Below are 21,084 nucleotides of genomic sequence, written 5' to 3'. Positions count from 1 at the left end.
CATTCTTCAAGGAAGAAAGAAGTGGCGACATCCCAAGCCGAACCTCAAAGAAGGAGACCTAGTCCTCATGAAAGACCAGACCACAGAAAGGACTGACTGGCCTATGGGACTGATTAGTTGGATACTGCCTAGCCAGCACGGCAATGTTCAGAAGGTGGAGCTAAAGATCATCAGGAAAGGTGAGACGAAGACCTTTGCAAGGCCAATCCACAAACTTGTTCTGCTTTTGCCCATAGAGAGCGTCCCTACAGGATGAACGCTACCGGACCTGAACTTTGAGCCATCCTTCTTGTTTTGGACTCAATTGAGTTTGTTTTTGCATTTAACATGCCTTTCTTTTCAGGTTATATTATGAACTCAATAGTGAAATCCCCAATGTGAATTTCAGACGGGGAGTGTGCTGTTCCTCCTTGTTTTATTTAAAACTGTTATTTAATGTTTTCATGCATGTCTTCTGCTACCATATACTGGTCAGACCTTTCGGCTAATCTGTTTCTTTTCGTCCAGCCCATGGGAGTGTCTGCTGCTCCTCTTACATCACATCCTGGCATCTATGTTCAGTTACCAGCCAGAGATTTTGAGAATAACACCCCTTATTTGAGCTGCTGGAAGCAAAGTCTTCTGACCTTAGTGGCTCCAGAAATAAGCATCACAAGATAACCACAATGCCAGGTACTTGGACCACTGTACTCCTGCATGTCCTTAACCTTTGGAGAAAATAAATCACCATTGTTTCATCTCAGCATGTGCATGTTTAATTCTTGAGCGCTCTGGTCATGTCTGCCTCACCTATAGAAAAAACAAAGGTAAGATTCTCACACCGTCCCACAACTACGCGCCTTCAATCAACTTTAAGTGGGGACAGAACAAGTGTTTCGCCCTTTCTTCGCAAGGGTTATATGACATCCTTAATTCTCTTGTTATTTTTGACAGAATGTATAAGGTATTGATTCTCTACCTTCCTCCTTTTACTATGAAAGCCTTTGTCCTGATTGTTGAATATGCACATCCCTGCACTTTAGTAGCCTTCTGCTTTATTCTTTTAGTTACTTGAGCTATATATGTTAATGAAACAAAATATTTTGCCCTATAAATACTCTTTGGGCTATTTTATAAACTTTTGGTTAATATTTTTCTGTTATTCTTTTACCTCATGTGACATTTCGTTTGAGGGGATGTCACAGGAGCATTCCTCTGCCACCACTTCCCCATATCTTTTATCTTACCCCCTACCACCGAAACTGGATGTCATCAGGGGGTAGGGCTATGGTCCCTTACCACATCTTCTTTCATCGCTGTCCCCTTATGATGTTCAGAATCAATTGTGATGATGGTAAAAGAGGCAGGGCGAAGTGATTTTAGCTTCTTTCGATGCTGCTGCACGCTTCTTCTGTCCCTGCCATCCCACATCTTCTGTAACCACTGTCTGAAGAATTGTCAAGGAGGAGTGATGTAGTCTTCAGTGTGTGATCTGTTTTGCATGCATCTGTAGCAACTTAATGGCTGATCTGCAAACCTGATGTGTGTACGTGTGATCGTGCCCAGGGTAGTAGTCATGGACGAGGGCTTCGCCTTCCTCATCACCCTGGCATGCTACAGAAAATGGTATGAGTGGGAGCATATCCCATTGGTGCCTGTAACTCTAGGTCAGAGACATCCATCTTGTCCTTTGCTGCATGTAGTGCGGTACCGCTGCCTCTTGTATACACATTAAAAAAGTCCAAACCAAGAATTAAAAATTCTAATTATTTTTATATACAAGTAACCTCAAACCTAGGGTCAGGTATCCAGCTCGGCGTATAGGTGAGGAACCTATTTAGTGTGGTGAGAGACCCCAGGAACCAGCAGTGGGTTTGGTCAGGGGTCACCATCTTCCCTTCCTCTAGACACAGGGTTTCCTTTCCCTTCCCTTGCTCGCTTGGTATTTCTCTGTACCTTGCATGACATAAGGGTCCTACTAGAGAAAGATCACCTTCTCATGGCTGGTGGTCTCTCATGAATTGGCCAATTTGTGTGTTAAGCACCTTCATTTTAGGCTACATTTAGGCTACGCTTCTGTTGTTTTGCATTAGTCACAATCCATTGTGTTGAGGAATTACGGTGTCCTGCAAAATATTTTGCAGGGTTCCGTTTTTTCCCCATAGACTTGTATTAATGACGGATTGCGACTGATGGCCCTGCGTTGCATCCGCTATGTGACTGATCAGTCATGGCATGACTGACCGCTGGGCGGGAGCAATGCAGAATGTAACAGTTTTTTGTAGCGTTGAAAAAACGCAGTGCGCAGGATTCCGTCGGCATCCGTCATTGGTTATAATGGAAGCCTATGGGCGCCTGAATCCGTCCAATCCGTCAAAAGACGGATTCCTGCGACGGTTCCGTCTTTTAGCAACAGAGCTTGCTCAAATGTGTACATTTCTGGTTAGAAAATATCTCTGTCTCTCTCTCTGTCGGTCTCTCTCTCTCTCTCTGTCTGTCTGTCGGTCGGTCAGTCTCTCTTTTTCTCTGTCGATGTCAGTCTCTCTCTCTCTGTCAGTCGGTCGATCGGTCTCTCCCTCTCACCCCCTCTGTCATACTCAACGATCACAGGCGCGGCGCTGCACAGCTGTCACACTGCTCCGGCGGCTTCTCCAGGTTTTGAAAATGCCGGCCGCTCATTATTCCATTTCGTATTCACTGCTTCCTCCACCCACCGGCGACTATGATTGGTTGCAGTCAGACGCACCCCCATGCTGAGTGACAGCTGTCTCACTGCAACTAATCACAGCCACCGGTGGGCGGGTCTATATAGTGCATTACAATAAATAAATAATTTTAAAAAAAATGGCGTATGGTCCCCCCAATTTTGATACCAGCCAAGGTAAAGCCACTCGGCTGAAGGCAGGTATTCTCGGGATGGGGATCCCCATGTTATGGGGTGCCCCCTGCCTAAAAATATCAGCCATCAGCCGCCCGGAATTGCCGCATGCATTAGATGCGACAGTCCCAGGACTTTACCCGGATCATCCCAATTGCCCTGGTGCGGTGGCAGGCAATTGGGGGTAATAAGGAGTTAATGGCAGCCCACAGCTGACACTAAGTCCTAGCTGAGTGATGGCAGGCATCTATGAGACACCCCCATCACTAAACTGTAGGGAAATTAAATAAACACAAACACCAAAAAAATCCTTTATTTGAAATAAAAGACCTAAAAGCACCCTCTTTTACCACTTTATTAATCCCCAAATACCCTTCCAGGTCTGGCATTATCCACACGAGGTCCCACGATGCTTTCAGCTCTGCTACATTAGAAGCAAGCAGACAAAAGCGGCCGTAGAACACTGCCGCTTGCTGTGAGCTCCACGGAGCAACTGAAGTGAGTCGCGCTATCAGCAATGATGTCACTCAGGTTACCTGTGGCCACAGCTGCATTCCAGGTACAATGGATCAGTTTTTTTAATGCATTCGTCTCGTCAGTTGTACCACAATCTCCAACGCATGCGTCACATCAGTCACTAAACGGATTGTGACTGATGCAAAACAACAGAAGTGTGAAAGCAGCCTTATATTCTATATATAGCAGAAATGTTAAAATCTTATATATTCAACATTTGCATACATCTTAGTACTTACAGAGTGCTGCTGGATTTTTTTTTGCCCTATCTATCTATCTATCTATCTATCTATCTATCTATCTATCTATCATAGAGTCCTTTATAAATAGCAGATGCATTAGCACTGACTGTACATACACATATTACACAGCAGGGTTGCAGCCGTGTGCACTGGCCTGTATGGCCCCCTGGTGGCTGATTGGATGTATGTCAGCATGCCAAAGGAGACCCGTGAAGCATTCAAACAGCAGGTTAGCAAAGACAAGCACATCGTCTCCTAATAGCAGCAGAGTACCAGCCTCATCTCTGCTCTGCTCTTCTGGAAGACTGGCAGAATAAAGCCCCTGACGTGTCCTACAAAATCAAGGCTCTTATTTGTAGCTAAGGATTCCTGGCACCCAGGTAAGGCTCCTACATCTGCTTAGGGGGCTTCTCAATAGAGGGGCAAGCAAGGGGACCTTCTCCCCCAGACTATGTATTTCTATGCATACTGTCATTTATGTTGCACTTGTGGTTTAACTGTTTCCCTACAAACTAATCCATTTCCCTGCTGCTCATTGCCTATTGCTGCTGAATCTGTGCCTGATTATTCTTTGCATTTGGCCATAGAAGTTAGATGATGAGGGGGATTCATGTTTTGCTTGTAATCTGAACCTGTGGATAGGAAAACCCCTATGTGATGTAAACAGCTCTATTTTTTACTTTGCCTAAGGGTGAGTAAATAGCAGGGCACTTAAGAATTCATGATGGCTGGCACTATGTCATTAGATTTATGCCTGGGCTGTATGATAAAGTTGGAATTCCCTTTATGTAATAGTATCAGGAATGAACCACCCTTCAATAGATGGAAATGATTTAGGCGAGCCAAAGATTATTTTGGAAAGGTCTCGATTATGACCACGTACCTGTTGCTTAGGTAGAAAGGTGTCTTTAAGGCATGCTGAAGGCGATGGAAAGTTCTCCCATATGGGAGAGCGGTGTGTGATGGCACAAGGAAACACAGGTCCATTAGGCTGGTGGAGAGCGCAAGGCGACCAAGCTCATGTAAAAAGGAAGAACATTTCATTTGCTATTATAATTAGGAAATGTTGAGTTGACAACTCTTCCTGAGGCTCTCCGATCAGAGCATCATCCCATAAAATATGCAACTATTAAAAAGAAAGTGCGTCGGATTCTTCATCTGCAGAATATATGGCTTCCACGCTGTCGTGTGATTCCCGCATACATTAGCTTTTATTATTATGTTCATATTACAAATCGTTTTTGGCTACTAATGGCTTCATGCATATTATGTCTGTGCTATGGGCTGAAGTAGGCAGCAGTAAAACTGTTTATGCCTGTCGTTACGTCAATATCTAAAATGTATTATTGTGATATTATTATTGACTCATATTATGTAATATATCCCTATAATATTATCTTCCAATTTTGTCCGGAATCAAAGAGGGTTAAATATATCAAGTACTTTCGGGTACCCCACCATTTACAAGCATCTATCACCTCTGCCTCATTTAGTATTCCTTCCGGCAAGTTCCTCGTGACCTTGATGGTTCCTGCTACTATATAGGCATGTTGGTACTGGTATCGTGAACTGTGTTGATCATATTATGTACCTTAGTACTTACTATCACTTGTCACTTTGCATTAGTATTAATAATGAATTATGATAGTATTACTCTTCACTGACCTCAATCTGAAAAGACTGAAAACCAATCATATATTGGTTGAGGGCTCTCCCGGACCTTAACCTCATACATGTTCTAAAATGTTACAGATAACAGTACCTTCCATTATTTTTATAAAATGGAATGTGTTCAACACCTAGAGAACATCTATGTGTGACACCAATCATAGGTGTCATTCAGATGTCATACGACGAGCAGTGACTCTGTACTAGATGGCGACCCAGTGTAATGTCCGTAACCTCCATGTGCCGTGGATTTATTCTTCTATTACATCCTGTGGGGAAGTGTTAAGTTTCATCAGCTAGACGAGACTCCACGTACAGAATATTAAACAGCGCATATATATAAGATACATTACTACAGTATATAGATGATAGGATCTTAGCTGTACACAATATAGATGATGATTACAGCACCTCGTGAGGATTTTACTGCACCATCATACAGGAGACGAATAGTCAGATGTAGTTTTATTGATCTTTATAAGGAGGGGATCAGGAGTTGACATATCATTGGGGCAACCTGTGCAGCTGCTCAGAGGCCCGAGAGGTAAGGTGGTCCATTTCTACCTCCAATGTACAGATTATTAAATAGCACATACTGTATATATAAGATATAATACTACAGTATATAGAAGATACAATCTTAGCTGTACACAATATAAACCATGACAACAGCACCTCATGATGATTTTACAGCACCATCATAGAGGAGACGAATAGTCAGATGTAGTTTTACTGCTCTTTATAAGGAAGGGAACAGGGGCAGACATATCAATGGTGCGGACTGAGCAGCTACTCAAGGGCCCGAGAGGTAAGGTGGTCCATTTCAACCTCCAATTTACAGAATATTAAACAGTGCATATATATAAAATATAATACTACAGTATATAGGGCTTCCAGAATTGCTGAGCGCAGATGGAAGAGGTCTCATTCCACTGAGCACTTCATTGCATATAAAGAGTCCCTCACCACTTTCAAGTCCACACTCACTGCTGCAAAACAAACCTACTTCTCATCCCTCATATCCTCTCTCTCTCACAACCCTAAACAGCTATTCAACACTTTTAATTCTCTCCTCCGTCCTCCAGCACCACCTCCCTCTCCTCTCCTCTCAGCTGAAGACTTTGCCTCTTTCTTCAAGCAGAAGGTTGACAACATCAGAGCAAGCTTTGGCCCACAATCACCACAGCCCCTCATCATAGCTACTCAGCCTTCTTCCTCCAAATCCAGCTTCTCCACCATGACAGAAAACAATCTCTCCACTCTACTCTCAAGATCACATCTAACCACCTGTGCACTGGACCCGCTCCCATCACATCTCATCCCCAACATCACCGCAGTCCTCACCCCAGCCCTAACCCATCTCTTCAACCTATCACTAACAAGTGGTGTATTCCCTTCATGCTTTAAACATGCCTCTATTACACCCATCCTCAAAAAGCCCTCCCTTGACCCATCCTCTGTGTCAAACTATCGCCCCATATCCCTTCTCCCCTATGCCTCAAAACTACTGGAACAGCATGTCCATCTTGAACTGTCCTCATACCTCTCCTCCTGCTCCCTCTTTGACCAGCTACAATCTGGCTTCCGACCGCATCATTCCACTGAAACTGCCCTAACTAAAGTCACTAACGACCTACTAACCGCCAAAGCCAAGCGACACTACTCTGTCCTCCTCCTCCTGGACCTGTCCTCTGCATTCGACACAGTAGACCATTCCCTCCTACTACAGATTCTCTCATCTCTGGGCATCACAGACTTGGCCCTATCTTGGATATCCTCATACCTAACCGACCGAACTTTCAGCGTCTCCCATTCTCACACAACTTCCTCATCTCGCCCCCTATCTGTCGGTGTTCCCCAAGGCTCAGTTCTTGGACCCCTGCTGTTCTCCATCTACACCTTCGGCCTGGGACAGCTCATCGAGTCCTACGGCTTCCAGTATCATCTCTATGCCGATGACACACAGATCTACCTCTCTGGACCTGACATTACCTCTCTACTAACCAGAATCCCACAATGTCTGTCTGCTATTTCATCCTTCTTCTCTGTGCGATTCCTAAAACTCAACATGGACAAAACAGAATTCATTGTCTTTCCTCCTCCTCACTCATCTCCTCCAACAAGCCTTTTCATCAAACTCGATGGTTGCTTACTCTCCCCAGTCTCACAAGCTCGTTGCCTTGGAGTGACCCTCGACTCTGCTCTATCCTTCAAGCCACACATCCAAGCCCTCTTCACCTCATGCCGATTACAACTCAAAAACATCTCCCGGATCCGTGCTTTCCTTAACCAAGAATCAGCAAAAACATTAGTGCATGCCCTCATCATCTCCCGCCTCGACTACTGCAACCTCCTGCTCTCTGGCCTCCCTTCCAACACTCTTGCACCCCTCCAATCTATCCTAAACTCTGCGGCCCGCTTAATCCACCTCTCCCCTCGCTACTCCCCAGCCTCGCCACTCTGCCAATCCCTTCACTTGCTTCCCATCACCCAACGACTCCAGTTCAAAACACTAACCATGACATACAAAGCCATGCACAACCTGTCTCCTCCCTACATCTGTGACCTAGTCTCCCGGTACCAACCTGCACGCAACCTCAGATCCTCACAAGATCTCCTTCTCTGCTCCTCCCTTATCTCCTCTTCCCACAATCGCGTACAAGATTTCTCCCGTGCATCCCCCATACTCTGGAACGCTCTACCTCAGCACATCAGACTCTCCCCTACCGTGGAAAGCTTCAAGAGGAACCTCAAGACCCACCTCTTCCAACAAGCCTACAACCTACAACAGCCCTCAGTCCAGTAGACCACTGCGCAACCAGCTCTGTCCTCACCTATTGTACCATCACCCATTCCCTGTAGACTGTAAGCCCTCGCGGGCAGGGTCCTCTCTCCTCCTGTACCAGTCTGTTATGTACTGTTAATGATTGTTGTACGTATACCCTTTCACTTGTAAAGCGCCATGGAATAAATGGCGCTATAATAATAAATAATAATAATAATAATAATAATATAGATGATATGATCTTAGCTGTACACACTATAGCCAATGACGACGGTACCTCTTCCCACTGTACTAGTCTGTCTATTGAAACTCGTATATGTATTCTGTAGGTAACCCCCTTCTCATGTACAGCACCATGGAATCAAAGGTGCTTTATAAATAAATAATAATAATAATACTTTGTGAGGATTTTACAGCACCATCATACAGGGGACAAATAGTTAGATGTATTTTTACTGCTCCTTATAAGGAGGAGAGCAGGGGCGGACATATCATTGGTGCCGCCTGTGTGGGAACTCAGGGGCCCGAGAGGTAAGATGGTCCATTTCTACCTCCAATGTACGGAATATTAAACAGTGCATATATATAAGATATAGTTCTACAGTATTTAGATGATATGATCTTAGCTGTACACAATATAGACCATGACAACAGCACTTTGTGAGGATTTTACAGCACCATCATACAGGGAACAAATAGTCAGATGTAGTTTTGCTGCTCTTTATAAGGATGGCAACAGGGGTGGACATATCATTGGAGCAGACTGTGGTGTCACTCAGGAGTCCAAATGGTAAGGTGGTCCATTTCTATCTCCAAAACAGGTGAAATTGTGCATTTTGATGAGCTCTTGGGATGAAAAGGGCCCATATATTGTTTTTGTACAGGGGCCCTTTTCGGTCTGTGTCTGCCAGTGGAGGGGAGCAGTTGTAAAAGGCAGCTGACCTGTCTCGGGTTAAGACTCCTAGCATATTACTGTATTTAAGTAATCAGCATGAAAACTATAGATGTGATTTAGATGCATCATAGTAATAAATCTGGACAACCCCCAAAAAATCAATAAGACTCTCATTTTGACATACTGGAGAATTGCAGGGAGTATGGAGAGGGAAAGGTCAGCACTCTTATTAATTCAGTTCACAGCTATAGATCACACTTGGGTAATTTATGTTGGTTGTAAGGGCTTGTGTCATTCATCATTGTGACTTTGTGATAAGAGTGTTTACTACTATTATTCCTCCGCTGTACTATACCACTGGCCAATTTGTGTTTTCGCGGGGCAGCGTCACTTGGTATCCTCAGTGTTACGATATCAGGTATGTGCTAGGGATAGATCACATTTAGTGATTTATCAGCAGATCCCATCATCATTCGGTTCAGCCTTTCCATTGATTTTCCAACGAGACATACTACAGGTCAGGAAAAATGAAAATGCTTTTTAAGTGATTTATGACCATATTCAATACCATCGCAAAAGCAATTTATAAGGAATACTCTTTACCAAAATTTATGTGTCCCGTTTTCAGAAATTCTCATTAATGACTTATACGATGTTACTTTGAATGGATCTTGATATTGTAGAGATATTTATATAAAAAGAGAAGTGGAAGGACAGGTGTCTTTGATGGTGACACGATAATACACTTCTTTCCAGATATTGCTCTTTGTGTTCTTGAGTCTGTACATAAGTTTCTGACATCATCTTAAAGGGAACCAGTCAGCAGATTCATCCCACAGACTGTATGAACCGAGGCCATGAGCTTTTTAACTCTAAACCGATGAACCTTGAAGAACCTTGCAGGGGGAAGAGTCTTGGTGTTGGGCGGCTCCTTTTTCTGCCTGGCTGGGTTTGATTGAAAGGCTCTCTCAATACACAAAATGATATTATACCGGTATCTGGAAGTTTTAGTTGATTATCTTTCATTACCTTTTATCACTTAGAAAAGTGAAACTGCACATGTGAGTTACATTTAGTTTATGGCTAATATATACCAAATAATCTGAGGTTTGGATAAAATCCACAAGTTGCTACTGATAACACCATTATTCTTATTTTCTATATTCAATAGTCTTGTTCTAAGAGAAAAGTGGGCTCCCCCATTTTTATGTCATTTGGCCACTTGGGAGTAGTAGTTGTCACGATTCTTCTGTGCAGAGCATCTTGCACACAGGTAATGCTCTGCTGCGCCTTCCTGAACTACAGAGCCGGCAGTGACATGTTTCCTTTGTGCAGAACATCTTGCATTTGAGATGCTCTGCTGTGTTTCTTGGAGCACTAGCTGGCAGGTTGTTTGACAGCACAGGATTCCATGCAGGTTCTGGGAGGTGCTTTTATTCAGGTGTTCCACCTTCCTGGTAATTTCTCTATTTCATTACTGAGGATGCTCTAACAGGACCTGGGCAGTTATACTTTCTGGTTTTGCAGTTGTGCTCTTGGCTTGTGTTTGTGCACTTGTTCTGATCTAGGTTTTTTGACCCCGGACCATTGTTTGACTCCTCTGTGCCTGGTCCTGTTCTTGTCGTTACCTCCTGGCTTTTGACCTCGGACCATTACCTGACCACATCTCTGTCTGCTCCCTGTATCTAATACATATGCTCCTGGAATTATGACCCTCGACCTGTGACTTGAATTTGATTCTGCTTACTCCCTGTGTCCTGTCGTGTCCTCCTGCTTCCTGACCCCAGCTTGTCTGACAACCCTTCCGTCTATACTATCCGAAAGTAGTGACTAGCATCACATTAGTTCATAGTTCTTGTTTCCCTTTAACATTTTTATGATCCCAGAGAAAAGGGCAGAAAGGGAGTTTTGTAGAGAAAATCTATCACTTACCATAAATATAGCATGTATCTTGTCTATATAAATGTAGCTCTTCTCCTTAAGCTATCATTTTTATTTTATTCCTGCACCTTCCTGTTTCAGATATGGCCATCCCCCTTCCCTATATGTAAATCTAGGCTTGTTAACTAAGGGGGGCTAGTCCTCATCTCTTCCTATGGGACTCTTTGTTAGAATCCCACAACTTGGACTAAGGGGTACTTCTCACATAGCAAGATCACTAGCGAGATCGCTGCTGAGTCATGGTTTTTGTGACGGAATAGTGACCTCATTAACGATCTCGTTGTGTGTGACACTGAGCAGCGATCTGGCCCCTGCTGTGAAATCGCTGTTCATTACACAGAGTGCTGGTTCATTTTTTTGGACGTTGCTCTCCCGCTGTGAAGCACAAATCGCTGTGTTTGACAGCGAGAGAGCAACGATCTGAATGAGCAGGGAGCCGGTGTCTGTCAGCCTGCGGTAAGCTGTAACCAAGGTAAATATCAGGTAACCAAGCAAAGCCCTTTGCTTGGTTACCCGATATTTACCTTGGTTACTAGCGTCCGACGCTCTCAGCCTGCCAGTGCCGGCTCCCTGCACACGTAGCCGGAGTACACATCGGGTAAATAAGCAAAGCGGTTTGCTTATTAACCCGATGTGTACTCTGGCTAGGAGTGCAGGGAGCCAGCACTAAGCGGTGTGTGCTGGTAACCAAGGTAAATATCGGGTAACCAAGTGCTTGGTTACCCGATATTTACCTTAGTTACGAAGCGCAGCATCGCTTCCACGTGTCGCTGCTGGCTGGGGGCTGGTCACTGGTGAGATCTGCCTGATTGACAGCTCACCAGCGACCATGTAGCGATGCACCAGCGATCCTGACCAGGTCAGATCACTGGTGGGATCGCTGGAGCGTCGCTAAAGTGTGACGGTACCCTAAGAAGACAAGATTTACATACAAAGAAGATGAGCACCATATCTCAGGAATCAGGAATAGAAAAGTGAAGGGAAAAAAAAAAGAAAAATAACACCAGATTCAGGATAAAAACACATGACATTTATGGCAAGTGACAGCTCCTCTTTAAACCGTGCCACCCATAAGATTAGGCTCATGTAATGCTCCATTGTACCAGTCCTGGAATGTTTTCTATGGGGTCCATATTGGGGGAGTCCAGAAGATCAAAGAGCCAGGTCCCTCTCTGAAGTTATCCATAATTTTCTATATTTATTCCTACATTTTCCTATTAACATTGTTTTCTGTGACAATCCACTTGTGAATACCAATTTGTTTTTCTTTGTTACCTCCATACTTTTAATCCTTCATCAGATTGCCTTAGGTAAGACAAAACATAGGGCGGAATAATATGAGCAGATGCTAAATATTTCAGATCATGCATCAATTTCCTGGATTCGAGGACGTGAATAATATGCAGTAAAAACTCAGGCATTTGGCACGTTTGAAATTATATATCTTGGATACAGTTACCCAGAAATTCATGTATGTATTCATGGCCTGCTGCACAGTGTCTATATGCAAGAGTCCTCGCACTATTAATAAAAAATTTTTGGGGGCTCTAGATACATTACTTTTACAATGTAATAATAAAAAAAAAACCTCCAATCACTTAATGGCTGCTAAGAATATTTAGAAGTCATCCTTAAAAAAATTACTACGTGAAAAGAACATATTTCTATCATGGTTAATAGCAGAGGAGCAGCTACGAAGTTGACATGCTACGTTATTACATTAGTTCACCTTAAGTGACCCAAGAGAAGACCCATAATTTTTAGAAATTGGGTTGTATATCAGAGGAGGATTATTGTAGAGACGGCAAGAGCTGGTTCTGTATACACACAGCCAGATATTGGTTAGATATTATAAAGCAGGAGGGGCACAATCTCTTCTGGTTGAGAGTAGAGATGGGCGGAACCATGGAAGATTGGTTTGGTGGGCTCAGCTGGACTTTAGATAAAGTTTGGTTTGGGACCTGGACTTGACTTGAACCCCAATGGAAGTCACTAATTGGGCAATTTGGGTCTCCGCCCATATGCAGCCAGCCATAAACACAACACTTCCTGGGGCGGGTGCGTAGGGTTCTTCCATTTTTTTTTTGTATGGTGCACACTACATCCGATCATGCTGTTGTTACCCACAGTGTGAGCCGTTTAAATACTGCAAGCAGCCCGCAGTGGGCTGAGCACCGAGCGTACCTGAGCACAGTGATGCTCGTGCGAATCGTTTGCATACATAAAGCACCCGAACTTTTTTTTTTGTAAAGTCTGTGTTTTGTACAAACATTGAACCTCAAGTTCGCTCATCTCTAGTTGAGAAGCCAAATAAGTTATGGATATAGAGGAGCATTTTAGTCACAGCCATGTCTCTCTCCATTTCATCTCCTCTTCTCTAGACATCTACAGTGCATTCTGTGAATATACCATAAATATCTCACATGGAAATGCCCAGTTACAGGGACAATCTGTAAAAAATATGCTCACTGTGTTATGCCCAATACACATCCTGAAATAGCAACACATCCCACTGGAATCCAAAAAGCATCCAATACCGGTCATGGCCTGAGCAAGGAACAACACTAACTTTTTTCCACAAATTATGCTCTCCCTGTGTTTGCATGGGTTTCCTCCAGGTTCTCTATTTTCCTCCCACACTCTAAAGCAGAGGTCTCAAACACGCGGGTCGCATGCGGCCCCCGAGGCCGCTTGTTGCGGCCAGGAGACCCCATGACGATCGCAGCTCTATGCCAGGAGTCGGCACTGGCAGGACTGTACTACAATTGAATCATTTGCGGTGCCGCGCAGAGGAGCTGTCTGCACTATGCCAATGGCTGCTGCCCGCTAATCAGATACAACGAAGTGACGTCGTTGTATGACATCACCTCCTTGCATCTGATTGGCCGGCAGTAGCCATTGGTAAAATACAGACAGCTCCTCTGGACAGTCCCCGGCATACAGCTGCAATTGTCACGTCCGGTGAAAAATGGTACCTGGTATATTTTAAATGTTTTAAATGTTTTATCTGAAAAGTTTGCATTAAAAATGTTATGGTCTTTGCAGCCCGAGGACATGCTGATGATAACTAAGGGGGAATGTGGAACCCCTGACCTGGTCAGGCACAACTGAATACTGCACCCATGCTGGGTGAGGGCAAAACAGGTAATCCCAAAGGCTGAGTAGGGTGTGTACGCAAAGGCACACTTTAACCAGGTCACACACACATTAGAGGGGACCCCTGGACAGACCCAGGAGGGGGCGGAGCCTTCACATCTCAGTTAGTGTGGTGCTGTAGTGAAGCTGGGAGAGGAGTTGTGCAGTGGCAGTCAGAGGAGAAGGAGTGGAGCAGCCGTGTCTGAAGTGTAGGGCTGAAGAGCGGAACACTGTCAGACCCTGCACGTGCAGTGGCTGCTGGTGGGGGAGAACATTACCACCAAGTCAGACTGAAAGACGCCCGAAGAAAGAGAGCAGTAAGGAGTTGAGTATGAGGACTCCTGGTAATGAATGCACACATGGGGTGCAGGTCCTTAGAGCCAGACATCCATTCAGTGGTCTGCTAAATCCTGCAGGCGGTGGGACTAGAGGTTCCACGCCAACCAACACAGAACCCGAGCATCAACCGCAACGAGGGGGCCCATAAGGAGAATCGAGCCTGGAGCCATCTTATCCTTGGTCCACACTGTCAGCAAATGGGTCAGAAAGGGGAGAGAGGCAGCAGCGACTTCCTGGCTGTATCCCATGGTACTTTAAGTCAAGGGTGGTCCGAAACAAAGGTGCTAGGAAGGCGAGTCAGCAGTAATCCCTAAATCAGCCTGAAGGATACCTGGTTCAACCTGGTTCATCATAGCATCGCCCGGGTTACTTCACTCTACCAGCAAAAAGTGAGAAAAAACCCTGAAAGACATCTCTGGACTGTGTGTGAGTTCTTCTGCGACCTGTGGTACTACGCACATACAAGTGAGCCCCTGGGCCTGCCTCTCTCTCGGGAGGCAACACCATCTAACTGCAAATACCATCAGCCCCAGACGCTCATTAAACTGCAGTGGCGGTCCCCTATCACCCAGACTGCAAAACCAAGAGTGGCGTTACGATTCCTATTGAAGTTAACCTGACATACCTGTGGCCACAAGGGTCCCTACAGAGAAGTCCCCGCAGTATCCTGCAGGCGACCACTGCAGCGCTGTGGTGGGCGACTCATGGGCACAATACTACATGTCACAAGGATGGGCACAATACTACAGGGCACAATACTACAAGGATGGACATAATACCACAAGGATGAGCACACTACTACTGGGCAAAATACTACAAGGAAGGGCATAATACTACATGTCACAAGGATGGGCACAATACTACAGGGCAAAATACTACAAGGATGGGCACAATACTACAGGTCACAATACTACAAGGATGGGCACAATGCCACAAGGATGAGCACACTACTACTGGGTACAATATTACAAGTATGTCTCGCGGACACACCGAATAAATGGGGGGACGTAGATGTATGGGCTAGGCCGTAGTAAGTTTGTGACGCCACACACATGGTGTGTGGTGAGGTGGGACACCACCGCTGCTGTTATGGGGCACCCGGGGGAGATGTTGTGCAGCAAGTTCTTAACCCCTCCGTGGGCAGGGATGGTGGCCCCGGGACCTGGTGGCTCAGTGCAGGGGATGGCGACCGCAGGGGGTGCTGGTGTACTCACTGTTAGTAAAACACACAAGTCTCTGGTAAACCAAGGGAATGGTGGCCGGTGCTGCGGCCGGTTGCGTTCGGATCCCCCACCCGGCTGGTGGTCTCTATCCTTTTCCTGCACTGCTTTGTGTAAGGTGGACTGTCCTAGTGTGAAACTCAGGAGTCCGCTCCCGGTTGGATGTGGCCTAAGGAGCCGTGCCCGCAGACGCTGGCCCGTGGGATCTATGGGCCCTGGCGGTGACCTCTTATCCCTAATTGGTGGGCTGTTGTCTTCTATGAGGGACTTTGGGTGGGACAGGACCTCTAGTCCTGGCCTCAATCGGTTAATTAACCAGTTTCGCTTAGTTTCCGGTCCTGGCTTCAGGGTCCGTGTACCCCCCTTTGTGCTACGGTTTCCGGGTCGGTTCCCTGTGTCGGTACCGGCAGGCTACAACCCTATCCCGGTCCACCTCGGTTCTGCCGAGCCGTCTTCCCATCTCCTGCTGATGGAGACCACCGTCTGCCTCCTAGCCAGTGGCACCAGGGCTCCTACCCTGGTACCGTTCAACTTGAACTTCCTTGCTGTAGCTACACTTAGCTCCAGCCCACACTCCTCTCCAAACTGAACTTCAGACTAATCTGAACTCATCTGCTGCTTTCCCGCTTTGTCTGGACCCCTGGGTGGGCGTGTCCCAACCGCCTGGTCACGCCCACTGGTGTGTCATCCTTCCCTAAGGGGGGGTGACTAGGGTTTCTGGTTGGCTGTGTGTTTCCTAGTGAGGGAACGGTGTAATGCAGAGGCCTAACTGTGACTACCTGGTTTTGCCAGGGCGTCACACCATCATATGTGCCTAATGGAAGAATGGGATGTTATCAATTCCTTTTCCAGTGCAGAACACCATTGCTGCCTGTGCTGAGTCCACAAGGATTAGAGCAGGCGAGAATGTCTTGTTTTATTATGTTAAGGACACTTTTGTTTGGAGGCTAGACAACTTTAAAATACAAAACTGAGGCTAAAAACAATGAGCAAATACCCTGGAGTAAGTAGGTAAATAGTAATAGTACATACTGTATAAATAACATTGGGTATTTAGTTTTTACTATTTTGATCAAAAAAGCGTAAAAGTCATTCCCACCTTTCACCCTTATATATAAACCCTGTCTTACATTTTATCTTTACACGTACCCATTCAGCTTTCAGGATTCCAATAAACAGTAATCTCTTTATCACCCTATCAATCGCATTAGTTTAATTGATTCCTGAAAGCATTTATCGCTTAGGCTACACATTTTCTGTACTCCGTCAAGGTTCCAGGAATTGATAATATGCTTAAACTGAACTACAGGAGGACTATAAATTAATGCAAAGGAGCATTAATCAGCCCCTTGAAAAGGATCAAATATTAGCATAATTTAAGTGAGAACCTTTGCTCACAAACGCAGTGTGGTATTAGCTAAATATTGCTCGTTTTGTCTCTTCGGGAAGGATGAGTCTTCTAGAGATGAGAGGACAGTCCTTATGTGAATCTTTTCAGAAGCTCTTAGCTGTTCCAGAATTCTTGCTTCAATAGTTATGACATGTGGACAAGTGTCTTAGGAAAGCTCCTCTGAAATATCTCCAAAAAAACATCTCCTACTTGTTTTCAGGTCACTGGTCCACTTCTCACAATTGACATCTTTATTGTACTAGCATACTTTCTAATCTGCAGATGTAGGGGTCGATTCAGGGTTTTCATTTTAAGTGCTTTGATCTTGTACTTTAAATGTAGAGTGTACGGCCAAGAAAGCACTAAAGAGATGGAGAATAAAGATGCGAGGCTTGCATCTTAGTGTTCCCAAAATAAATGAATACCTAGTAAATGAATGAATGTATCCTAGTATGTTATATCGCAACTTTAATTCCTTAGATTATTGATGTCTTCCAAATAAGGGGCTGAATGTGGTACTGGTAGTTCTTGTCACGGTTTTCTCTCTGCTATAAGAGTTTAGTGACATGTTTTGGGTCTGACTCTGCTATTTAATCGTGTTTTCCTTTCCTCTGGCAGTTGTAGGGTTTATGGCAATATTCCTTGACAGCAAGCAGGCCAATTACATCCCGATGTTTCTGGTTTGGGACCACTCCCAGTCCCTTTATATTCCCTCTGCTACCAGCAGAGGGTGCTGGTTATTGTTGATTCATTTGGCTTCTGGCCTTGGAGGAAGAAGGAGCTTCTGTTATCCTCTTCCGTAGTTGCTGTGGTGGCTGAAGACTTGATTCTGACTGCAGCAGTTAGTTGTAGTGTTTTCCCTCCTGTCTGTCTTCCTTTCCCGGTGTGTTGTTTCAATGCAGCAGCGAGGCGAGAGTCCTTCACTTGCCCATTCCCTAGCCAGGGACTATTGTAGGGTCATCTCAGGGCTTCAAGCTCAGCGACAGGTGAGGAACCTGTAGAGGGACTGGCTAGGATTGTAAGGTATAGCGGCAGGTAAGTGGAGGAGGTATACATCTTCCCTCTCACTAGTGTAAAGGCCCACCGTTGTTAAAGTGCCCCCTTGTTTTGTCAGGATGTTTTCACCGTTTATGTTGTGTTTGGCCTCACGCCGGACTCTTCCCTAGTTTGTGCGTGACTGCTGTAAAAGACTTGTAAATAGCTGATTTTAGTTTAGGGTACGTAGATCCTTTTTGTTTTCTCTGTTGAAACCTTTAACATCGACTGAACAAAAATAGCAGTAATTACTTTGTTCCCGCTCTTCATACCACATCATTGGAATAGCAAAACGAAAAGGTGGCTCCTTGCCTTCATAGAACAAGCAGAGATTTTCTTTGTATCTCCTGCACACCTTATGGGGAGCCCAGGCCTTGTCCTGAGGCTCTTCACAGCATTTTGCATGAGCAACCTTTGACCATTACAGATTTGAATTGTATTGTACTGGCACAACTAGTCTTGGGGGAGTTACTGAACGGGCTTGTTTAGCCTGGTTGTCTCCGGCACTCCTACCACAACTTTACCCCCAGCACAACGTCTACCAAAAGCTAAATGGAATATTATATGACAGAACATGATTGACCCCCCTATGATGTAGTCTAAATCCCCCTCCCCCACACTATCCCTATCACTGTCCCTATTTCTTTCCCATTTCCATCTTCTCTCCCCCTCATTTTCCTCCTTTTTCTTTTGTACTACTCATCTTCATTTTAGAAATCATTTTTAATAAGAAGTTTTCAAATCAGGATTCAATAGCTCACAAAGTTTTTTGTTCCATTACAAATTCAGCAGCTGTATACCCAAAACACAACTTTTACAAGAAAACCTGACGTGATGAATTTTTTAAAATATTTCAGGTATTCAGCATGTAAAAATCTCTCAAGCAGACAAATCCAATGCAGGTTTTTGTTTACAGACCTGTGTTATTAATACCTGATCATTAATTCTGTCTTAGAAATTTATTTCCATCTAGTATATTATAAAAATATAATCCATTCTTGTCCCATTCCTGAAATCCACATCTGTCAGGAGAAAGAGACCCATCATGTGCCACTTGTAGAAGAAACACATGCTTGGCTCTTTCAGTTCATTTCTATGGTAGCACTGAAAATTGCAGAGTGCTCTTGGCACAACATAGCTGATGGTTCAAGGAGTGGAAGCTCCATCTATGATACATTTTGTAGATAGTCCATAATTATAGAAGATGGGAATAACTCTTTAACGGTAACCTGAGAACAGCCGTGGTTTGGGTAGCCTGTATCAGACACTAGCTACATGATCTCAACCATGCATGTTTGACTCTAAAATCATGCAGCGCATCAGAAAAAAACACACTTAAAAGGCTGTCAGGGGACCAAATTTCATGAGTGTGTCCCCTTCTGGGTAGACCTCTGGCGAGTCTGGGACCAGAAGGTCACAACGCCTTATTAGGACTCTTTCCTATCTAGCTGTTCTTTGTCGCCTTAATCTCAAGTGCAGATTTTTTGTGAAAACTCCCCTTCGCTATAAAAAGTCATGTCTCTTTCCATCTGACTCTGGTTATAGAATCTCATTCTTATCGAAGGAGCCAGTCTCTGGAAAAATTGAGTTGTGACTTTTACAGCTGTGGTATTTAGCTGCATTGAAGGAGCTTGGAGTGTTTTCCCTTTGGAGTCTATTTTCCCTCTATTTGTCTCCCTTACCTCGTGTTGTATTATTGCAGTGGTGAGACTAGTGTTTTCGCTGGCCTTCTCACTAGCCAGACTGAGTTCAAGGCAAGCAAGGGCCTAGGCACATGGCAGCAACAGGGGGAAGGACGTTAGAGAGCCAGGGCCTTTTTTCTATACCATTCTTGTTGTTATCTTTGTACGCGCTAGCATGATACCAAACAGCATGTGAGACGAGTCACAAACACTCATCTCTTGTGGCTTCATCATTACCCTTGAGTGACGGGTCTCTCCTTGCCTGTCAGTCTTTGGTAGGAAGTGGAAAGGAGAGATGACTACTCTTAAGGTGATGTTACACGCTACGATATATCTGACGATCTCATGAGCGACGTGACACGCCCAGAACGTAATTACGATTTGCCGAGATTGCTCATAGGTCGTTTATTAGCGGTCACACTTAACGATCGCACAAGCGACGCAAACTCGTTCAGCGATATATTGTTTGACCAAGGAGGTCGTTTGAATGTTGTTCGTCGTTGGCAGGGTGTCACACGTACCAATATGTCTGCTGCGATCCAAACGATGAACAATATTTTGAAAGTGAACGTGTCAACGGTCAACGATTTTCAACCTATTTGCGATCGTTCAGGGTCGCTCGTAGGTGTCACACACAATGACGTCGCGAACGATGCCAGATGTGTGTCACGGAATCCGTGACCCCGATGACAGATCGTCAGATATATCGTAGCGTGTAATGCCGCCTTTACTCATGTGCCTTTTTCTAGACACTTTTAAAAACTGTCTAGTGAGGTGTAGGACGTGTTTTAAAGAGAATAAATCTTCATGGCATGCACCTCAGTTTAGTTTTTTGGGCTGTCTAAGGCCCGTTTCACACATCAGTGAAAAACACTGACGTTCTTCACTAACGTGTAAAACACACACATGTCCCTCCATGTTCCGTGATTAACGGCACACGTGGGTTGTCTGTGCAATCCGTGATCCGTGATTTCATATGGACATTACTCACCTGTCTTCGCTCCTTTTGTCCATGGTGCTGAACTCCTCTGGTCTGCAGCATCCGCCCACCGCTCTCTGCAGCTACTTCCTGGTCGGCTATTCCTGCTCTCATGAATATTCATGAGCCAGGCAGGAGCTGCCGAGAGCGGAGGCTGCAGAGCGAATCGCAGGCAAGATAAGTTGAACATATTTAATATGTCCGTGATTTTCTGGTGCGTGTTTCACGCATCACACACGGATCACACCATAGTGTGGTCCGTGGGTCATCAGTGATGCCAGAAAAAGACTGACTTGTCTCCGTGCAGAATCACGGACACAGGTGTACGCTGCACGGAGACATGTTCAATGAAAAATCACTGATGTGTGAGCAGACCCATTGATTGCAATGGGTCTGCGTA

The 21,084-nt window shown here is 44.9% G+C and overlaps 1 protein-coding gene across 2 annotated transcripts in view; it reads left to right on the top strand.

The window, feature by feature from the left end:
• Positions 1-3,833: 3,833 nt before the first annotated feature.
• The window catches only part of RAP1GAP2 (RAP1 GTPase activating protein 2), a 1,154,914-nt gene continuing 1,137,663 nt past the window's right edge, over positions 3,834-21,084 (top strand). For both annotated transcript variants that reach the window (XM_075335284.1, XM_075335285.1), the window contains exon 1: positions 3,834-3,995. The gene's annotated coding sequence lies outside the window, so the exon portion shown is untranslated. The remainder of the gene's footprint in view (positions 3,996-21,084) is intronic.

This window comes from Anomaloglossus baeobatrachus, chromosome 2, assembly GCF_048569485.1.
Source record: "Anomaloglossus baeobatrachus isolate aAnoBae1 chromosome 2, aAnoBae1.hap1, whole genome shotgun sequence".
NCBI lineage: Eukaryota > Metazoa > Chordata > Amphibia > Anura > Aromobatidae > Anomaloglossus > Anomaloglossus baeobatrachus.
Note: the sequence above shows the minus strand (reverse complement) of the source record. Positions and strands in the feature narration are given on the sequence as shown.